Raw genomic sequence first — 9405 nt, 5'->3', positions numbered from 1 at the left:
TCCATAATGACATTTAATGTCCATAAGAAATCAAGATTCGATAATCATACTTGATGCTATTTGTATGATGAGACAGTATGAACCAAGATATGGATATAAAGATCATAGATATTACAGATAAATTTCTAGAGACTTTTTTACATGTCAATTGTTAATTATACTATCCTGCGGTAGACAGTGTACAAAATTACGCATACGATATCTCTTTTCTACTAACGTTTTTTTCCTTAGATTTATTATTCCCGGAATAGCGCGCGCATTATTCTGTAAAAAATTATGGACAGGTGACAGCGAAACAAATTGCGGCCACGAATCTTGAGCAAACAATTGCATCTTGAGACGTAGAGTTCCCGCTGTTATGCATTGCACAGTAGGAGATGAAGGAAAGGATAACACAGAGAATGCACTGTTTGCTCACGGTGGTACGACGGCAGCGTTTTGACACGATTCTTGTATAAAGTACGGTGAGAGAGTACGTTCAACTAGTGCCCATAACTTCATTTGCACATAAAGCAGCATTTATCAAAATCCGTGAGAGGCGACGTGTTGTAGTTTTAAAACTTTATATACACAAGATGTCATGTATTTTACAACAAAGAGAAAAGCAACACATGAGATTTTGATTTTTACGTTGATCTCTGATAGAAGAATAAAAACCGTGAGAGAAAATTTAAACGTGAAGAATTTATTAAAGGATTATCACCGCAAATCAAAATCACAACGAAAGCGAAGATCTGTCGAGCCGGAAAAACGGCCCGACTCGAGAATCGACTATTTGCCAATTAATTAACGCGACGACCGACGAAACTTTCGCTATTAGCCTAAATAATTGGAGCGGGATTACCAAGTTTTAACCCAAGAACCTGCCCATCCCACTGAAGTATCGCCAGGCTTTCAAGTGGGAAAGCCTGCTTTCTTCCTTGCCTGGAAGAGCTTTGCTGAGCATACAGCGCTGCACAAATTCTCGATAAAAAGTCCATTACAAATTTGGAGGAGCTGCAAGTAAATCTTAGATACTTAACCTTCGATGATTAATCCGCAGAATTAATAAGTAAACGCAATTTTTCATATATCTAGATATAACAATATTTCTATAACGTTGGTTATATTTTTTATATTCATATAAGTAATAATATACACGTACATATATGTATATAGTTTATATCTTAATACTACATAGTGAAAATTCTTGTTCATGTTCTGTATATTTTTTTTTATTATACATTGCAAAATTGAATTTATATATTTTTTTCTTTTTTTTTTTTTCATTTAATCTTCTCGCAAGAGAAATGTATATTTAGGAATCGAGACACGGATAACTTAAAAACAACGTGAGTACTGTCATGAAGTACTGATTATAATTAACGCCGCCTTAGGGCATGTCGCTCCTTACTTGGCATGAATTGAATAATTTGCAACCGAGTAACGAATTCACATGGTATTGCTATCTATTCCTCTTTCTCGCAGAGCAGGTGCATGCGACCTATATTCGAATCGAGAGTTTCATTTTGAATAATAAAGTGTCGCCAGCTGCTGGTTGGTTGCATAACAGAAGAAGAAGAATATGGAATATAGTTCAATGAAACAGAACACAGTCTCGCAGATTTGACTTTTCGCTCAATAATAGCTATCTTGATTTTTCCACGCATATATAATCAAATATATAAAATTTGTAAAAAAATGTATAAAACATCAAAGTGTGAAGAACCTTTGTACTTTAAGTTTAGAATATCGCAAAGGGTTGTTATCAAAATTTAAATGAGACAAAAAATCGAATTTCTTGTATTTAAAAATTTATTCCTTTTTCTCTAAAGTGCATAATTAATATTATTTATCTATAAAATATTCTCGTTTTTATATTTGTAATAAATATTATTTATACAATTAAATACACACACAAACGCGCGTGCACATATGTCATTAAATAACTTCGTTCCTAGACTGCTTAAAGATTTTTACTGTCACGTCGGCTGAGAAAAGTATTCAGTATTCAATAATTTTGCGAGCAATGTCGACTATGCTCGCAAATACCGATGTAAATCCCAACGGAGCGCTATTCGCTGTTCGTTAACGGGCAATCTAGGCAGCCACATTGTGGTTATAATCCAAAACCCGCAAGATGAAATTCTATCGGAATATTTCAGTCTTTCAGGTCCCACTAATGTACAAGTTAGGTATCGTCCTCTGCATACAAATCGAGATAGAGAAAGGAAAGTAATTTCGCTACAAAGTTCAAGATCGAGATCGAGCAAACATTTAATATATTATAAACGTAAAATAAATTTGCTTTTAAAATAAATGTGAAAACTTTCTTGATATTTTCCCGTACTAAGTTTAAGTAGAAAATACGTGCATTACGCATTATTGAACTATCAATATAAATGCAGTGAAACGATGCCTGAAATTTTTTTCAGAGAAAATTGCTGTCATTGTAAGCGCGACACAAGGATTTACAAAACTAATTGTCCATATCCGATTTGTCGTTAATGAGGATATCTCGTGTCCATTCCATGTAACAATCGAGTTGTATAACAGATGGGCCAAATAAGCCAGAAGAGAAACATTCGCTATATGCAGCTAGTTATAACTACGGAAACATGATTTCGAGAAACAAGCAACTAGTGGATATGATTTGCTCAGTTAAACGAATACCTTGTCAGTGTGTGATAGTTCGATGACCACTTGAATGATTTAGCATAGCTTTCACACGATAAAGCCACTGTATTATGAACGATTAACAGAACGTAACAATTACGTGGAAATCACGCCAAGTTAACAATGTAAATTCTTTTGCGGAAAATATTACCTAACTTTTAATCCGCGATGTCAATCAATGGAACAATTTCACAAAATAATTATGTGTATATATGATATTAGCATACTGCGTTGTATCGTTTATTTTTTAGACTTTTATTACGAAGCTTTTTACGTGTAAATTTTGTTGCTATTCTTATTCTCGCGTTTTTACTATGTATGTCAGAACGACATGGAAAGTGATGCGCCCCAATATAACGAAGATACACTGACGTGAAGGACGAAAAATTTATTATTATTTGATTATATATATATATAATAATCATATGTCCCTTTATGCTCTACCATTCCTCTTGTCTATTTAAGAAAATTTTTATTGTTGAGAAGTGCTTCAATAGGACGAGCCAAGGAAGAAAGACAGATCTTGAAATCCGAAAACAGAGAGAGAAGACAGACAGAAAGTAAGAAAAGAATGTAAGCAGCGTTCTCCTTCTAGATTTGATGGTCAGAGAGTACCAACGCTGAGAAAGTTTTGATGAAAAAGTTCCATCGTTCTTACTTACGACGCAAGAACACAAATGAAATGATCGGAACTGGAAATAATGAAAACATCAAACATAAAATCTACGTCACCTAAATTAGACGAAACGTAATAAAAACTATCGGAGAAGTTGATATCAGATACGGAAATTTATTAAAAGAAATTTTTTTTTTTAAGTTAAAAATACAAATAATACAATTTATATTCATATTTATAAAATGTTAAATATATTTCGGGGCAGCAACGGATTATTTACTTTCAAATTGTTTACTTTCGTTTTTCTTGATTCATTATTACTAAGATGCGCGGTTGTCTTGTTGTCATTTGCGCGGCGCGACTCGAACGGGAAGGTTACAAGCCATTCCGTGTGTCGTGTTATTATTCTTCTGCAAATGCATTGATTTTTTGGGAAATTTATATATGCGAAATACAATACATTGAAATTACTTTTCATATTATAACTATGAAAAAAGATCAATTTTATACTTCAAATTTAGATTTAACATCAGATTCACTAAATCTTTTTAAGTAAAATTATTATAATCTCACAATTATTCAAATTTATATATAATTTATTTTAGAACCATCAATTAATATTGTACCAAATTGATCAATAGCATATTATACTATTACACAAGTTATATTGTTATACAACTCTTATGCAAATAAATTACTTACTCTATGCTATATATATAATCTCTCAATTATAAGATAAATTTCACAAATTATATAATATAACGGATACACTTTGACGTGATGGGAGTGCTTAGTACCTTGTCGACTCAAAGTATGATTCTCGTGTGAAACGGGATTCGATCGTGCCGAAGTTCGAAAGTGCGGGAGTGTCGTTCAAAGTATTGCGTGTACAAGTGCGGAAATAATATCTTTTAATAAAAATGCGGGAGTGCCGTTTTAAGTATCGCGCGTGTGAATCAACCTGAGAGGAGAAGGAGGAGACCTAGGAGAGGCATCGGACACCGGTGGAACAACCCTGTGGTAAGTAATTTGTTATTTGTATATTAATTATTTATTATATAATTGCGTACGTATGATTTAAATTAAGTAATTAATCGCATAATTTGATTTTTTATTTATATTTATTTGATTTAAACAAGAGAGAATTCGAAAAATTGATTTTTATATAAAAGCTATAATTTTGTAAAAGTTTCTACTTTTAGATTATAGCTTTTATATGGAATTATTAGTTATTAATAGCGTTTTTTTCAAAATTTATAAAATTATTTTATTAATCTGCTTATTATTATATGCATTGAATATAAAATCCAATGCGTACAATACATTTTTTGAAATATTAATTATTTTAAGCGCTGCTACAATTTGGAGCTTCTATTTGTATGTTACAGATTAACGTAGCAACCCTGAGAGGAGGAAGAGGCTTAAGAGAGGCATCCTGCCCCGGCGGAGCAATTCTAGGGTATTTATTATTTGTATATTAATTGTGTATTAATCGCGTATGCGCGAGACTTGAATTACGATTAATCGCGTAATTTAAATTGCTCATTTAAATAAGTTAAAAGAAAAAATTAAAGAAAAAGTGTTACACATAAAATGTATAATTGTCTCTGTAAAAAAAGTTTCTACTTAATAAAAAGTAGAATCAGAATTTATAAAATTAGTCCATTAGATATCTGCTTATTATTACGCATCGAATGAAAAATTCAATATATACAATAATAATTTTTCAAAATATTAATTATTTAGAACGCTACTATTATTTGGATCTTCTATACTTGTATGTTACAGATCAACGTAGCTTTAATATAATCAATTCCGCTATTGCGCGGTTGGTGAGTGATAAAATTTAATATTATTTTGAGATAACGGATTTATAAAGCTTGTAGATATAGATCGTAGGTTATAAATCCGTTATTTAAAAATGGATGGACTAAAAAAATTTAGCCCATATAACTTTTGATTCCTTTAATATACATTAAAGCATATTAAAAGTGTAAATTAAAACATAAATATAAAATAAAAACTATTTTAAGAAATTTAATTCATATTTTATTTATAAAGAAAACGCGCTAATAATGTTATTAATAAAAAATTTTATTAATATTGTATGTAATAATTTATTCTTATAACGCACGTCAATTTCATTCTAATTTTTTATAGTCCATCCGTTTATGTAATATCAAAAAACATTGCTCTAACTGATATAAACCCAAGTTATCGAGTAATAGATAAATCATATATGATATTTAAAATATAAGAGAATGATACAATGAAGTGAAAAAAGAAAATATATAATGAAAAATGTAATAAGTAAATGCTTCATCAATTTTATTTTATTATAAAAATGTTTATTATAAATTTTATTATAAGTAATATTATATATATATATTATTATAAGAATATCACAAAAAAAAACTCAATTTATTTTGATCGATAACTTGATATTATATTAATTAAAACAAATATTTTGTATAATAAACAATCATAACATTTTACGATCATAAATAGGCATAAAATTACGCTCATGTACTAGCGATAGTAATTAACCGGCAACAGAAGGAAATTCTTTTCTTCATTGATCTCTCGGATACAGCCGGCGATAACAATTATGTCATCGTCGTTTAGCGTATCTATAACGTTTTTGACAAACCTGAACTAAAATATCTTCGCGTCGCGCGCGTGAGCTTCAGACACAGGACTACCTGGCCCTAGCCTGGCCTCTGTTCATAAACAATGCTAGCGTTCTCATGATCATTAGTACGTTGATTCTAGAATCTTTATCGTAGACATATAATGCGTAGATATCGCGCGCCTCTTCCGTATTCAATAGTAATCCTGATTATCGGCACATAAATTAAAACAAAACATTCATCGTAATTTTTGAAGTTCGTAAATTTTTGAAGTTCACACAACGACGCCGTGCATCTTGAAATTCAATTCGCACTTTCTTTCCGACCGAATTACAATAGGCATGGTACGGAGAAAACGGGGTAGATGAAAGGCATTGTCGTACTGGAAGATCATTAAAATTAATTACGGTCTTGAATGGCTAACTAAAGCCGGTCGTATATATATTGACGCACGCGTACGCAGCGAAGTTCCTGATATTAATAAATGATGTCATAATGCTCAAAACGTAAAAAAACATATTAAGTGATATATATTTTTGCAAAAAGAGAGTATTCTTAGGTTTTTTGAGAGAGATTATATTAAGAAAACAGAAAACATTTTTTATTATAGAATAAAATAGAAATACTGAAAATATATATTAAAGTAATTAGATTAATAATCCTTTTAATTTTAACATAAAAGGTAAAAAAGTTTCAAGTGTATATAATTTGTATATATTATTAATACGCACATTAAATTCAAAACATAAACGTAACTGACGTATCATAATAAAATTAAATACAATTATATGGATCGGAAATATTTGTTACATTACGTACGTTCTCCTTTATTCAGATTCAGTTAGAGAAATAAAAATTATTTTATTTGACATGAGTATCGTGTGTAAATATAACTTGGTTAATATATGATCAGGAGATTGTACTACCAATATTTTCATAGAAATTTCAATGATGAATATTATACATCATGAAATGCGCAATTATCAAAGCTGTTGACAATAATCGAACCAATGCAAATAAAAATGCATAATATCTTGATTGCGGCGCGGCACTTTTTAAACGTATATTTTAAAAAAATAATTTGTTCATATTAAAATATTTAAATTACAGCAGAACGTAATATATTTTAATAATATCTAATTTGACTTTTTATCATTGCTTAAAAAGTTTTCATTTCTAACAAGCTGTTATCTACATATGAAAAATGGCACATTTTTATGGATATACAATAGTCCCATGAAATATATCAAATTTCGAAGCATTACAGTGCAATATATGTATGTATATATTGATATCTTTTATTAATTACATAGCAAATTCAACTATCATAATTTGATTATTAATGCATTGTACAATAAATTTTATCAGTTGCATGTACATGCTATTTTAAACTGTCAGATTAAATAAAACAAATAAATTATTCCCTATAAATAGTTTACTAATTATGGCTCATGATTGATTTAATTAATTAATTTATACCTGACAATATGAAAATAAAAGATAATCGGTTGATTTGTCGGAATAAATATTTCCTGTCGGATTGAAAGGCGGGAAAATGATGGGAGAGTATGACAGAATAAATTATTAATTTAATAATTTACAGTTTATATCAAAATATATCCAAGTTAATAATCTACTATTTTCTTTATTAGATATAGTAAAGTGAAGAAATTATGATATGAGAACAGCATAATTGGTAGCAAAGGATGGTCAAAAAGTAAAACGTACTAAAAGAATTGCCTTAATTGCAAAATATACAATTCGCGTTAGCGCGTACATCCGCAGAAGCATTTTAATTATTAATACTATTAGCGGAAGTTAACACGTTTCATCGTTACTTGAGAATTATGTTTGATGCGAAATAATTACATCTTATTGATAGGATTCATCTTCTCTAGAGCCACTATTGCCATCTCGAACATAAAATTACTATCGTTGTTTTATCGTATCAGATAGACACAAATATGTGGTCAAAATCACATTTTTCCTTTATTTATTCTCTATCAATAATTTTATAAATATATCTATCTTATTAATAAATTAAATTTCTTTTATATATACAATATAATTTATATGATTGTATTTAAATTCACACGAGTGTCGATGCATCTGTAGAAATTGATAAGATTCATTATATTACCAAATCAATTCTCATGTTGAAATTGATTAATACATTTTAATCAAATATCTCGTTAATCCGTACGAACCTATACAGAATTCACAAAGTCAAAAAATCAATTGCCGTTGTAGTAAAATATGTAATTGTGTTATTTTTTATTATATACTATATTAAAGTATTTCCGCTATTACAAAAATTCGGTATTCCTGAAAACCTATAATTAACCCACTGCATTCCAGCAGTACTTTTCAATTAAAATATTTTTGATATGGTATGACATTTTTTTAATTTAAAAATGTTTCAGATTTTTTAATATATCTGACGCTTATTACATTTCATGCCTAGATAAATAGGTTGAATAGACATATGGAAACAATTTATAGAAAATATGTAAATTGCATAAATATTACGCAATGCAATAGAATAAACAGATTATTTCAAGAAACAATAAATAATATCTATAATCTATATGTTAAAGACTATGTTATAATATTCAGATTTATACGTATTGTTCAAACATGGATAACAGAGGGTCGACTCCTCCTCATACAATTCAAAGCAGAGTGAACACGGGCTAAACCGCTTCGTTGCGAACAGTAAGCGGGTAAAGGGGCTCTCGAAGCATCTTCAATCGGCCGCCCGATGCACGGGTCCCGAAGTGCATTAAAGCGTTACAGTCGTTATGCCGTAATATCGTGTTATGTAAACGACCCGCGAATCATCCCCCCCAACTCTCTTCCATCCCTGACGTCCCTCTCGTGGCGCGCATTCGACCGATAAACGTTACACGCGTGCTCGCCCCGTTTAAACGCGGTCGGCTTTCTCTCAAATCGAATCTCCTTTGACGCGTGCCCGACGCAATTCTGCGCGCCTGTGCACGGGCACCCCCGCTCAGGTTTCATTTGATCCGATTTCACTCTGCATTCTGAGCGATAGACGTTACATTTACCTTTTGCAAAGACTGACGCGAATTAATGGTGCCCGTTCATAATCCGGCGCGTATTGTATATGATAGTTCAACGCGATTAGTCCTTGAAATAAGTAGAGCGTACAATTTCCTTAATATCTTATGAAAAATTACGTGTCTGTTCCTATAAAAAGAATGTCTATTCGAAGATAATTCGTCATGAGAATCCTACAGTAACATGGTAGTACGAATTATTCAGAAATAATTAACGATGTGGCAGTTTTTCGATTAATCTTAAACGCATAGAACCTAATATCTTTAAAATATTTTGTTATCAATTTGTAAAAAATTGGCAAGACAATTCTTATCTGAAAAGGATTCTAAATTTATGGAAAATTGCATCTCACTGCATGATTATACAGCAAATTGTACCTTTCATGTGCAGTAGCTTATCAAAGTAAAAAAAAAAAAAAAAGAA

This window comes from Formica exsecta, unplaced genomic scaffold (genome assembly GCF_003651465.1).
Source record: "Formica exsecta isolate Colony F162 unplaced genomic scaffold, ASM365146v1 scaffold442, whole genome shotgun sequence".
Classification (NCBI taxonomy): domain Eukaryota; kingdom Metazoa; phylum Arthropoda; class Insecta; order Hymenoptera; family Formicidae; genus Formica; species Formica exsecta.
The sequence above is the reverse complement of the archived record's forward strand: the minus strand, read 5'-3'. Positions refer to the sequence as shown.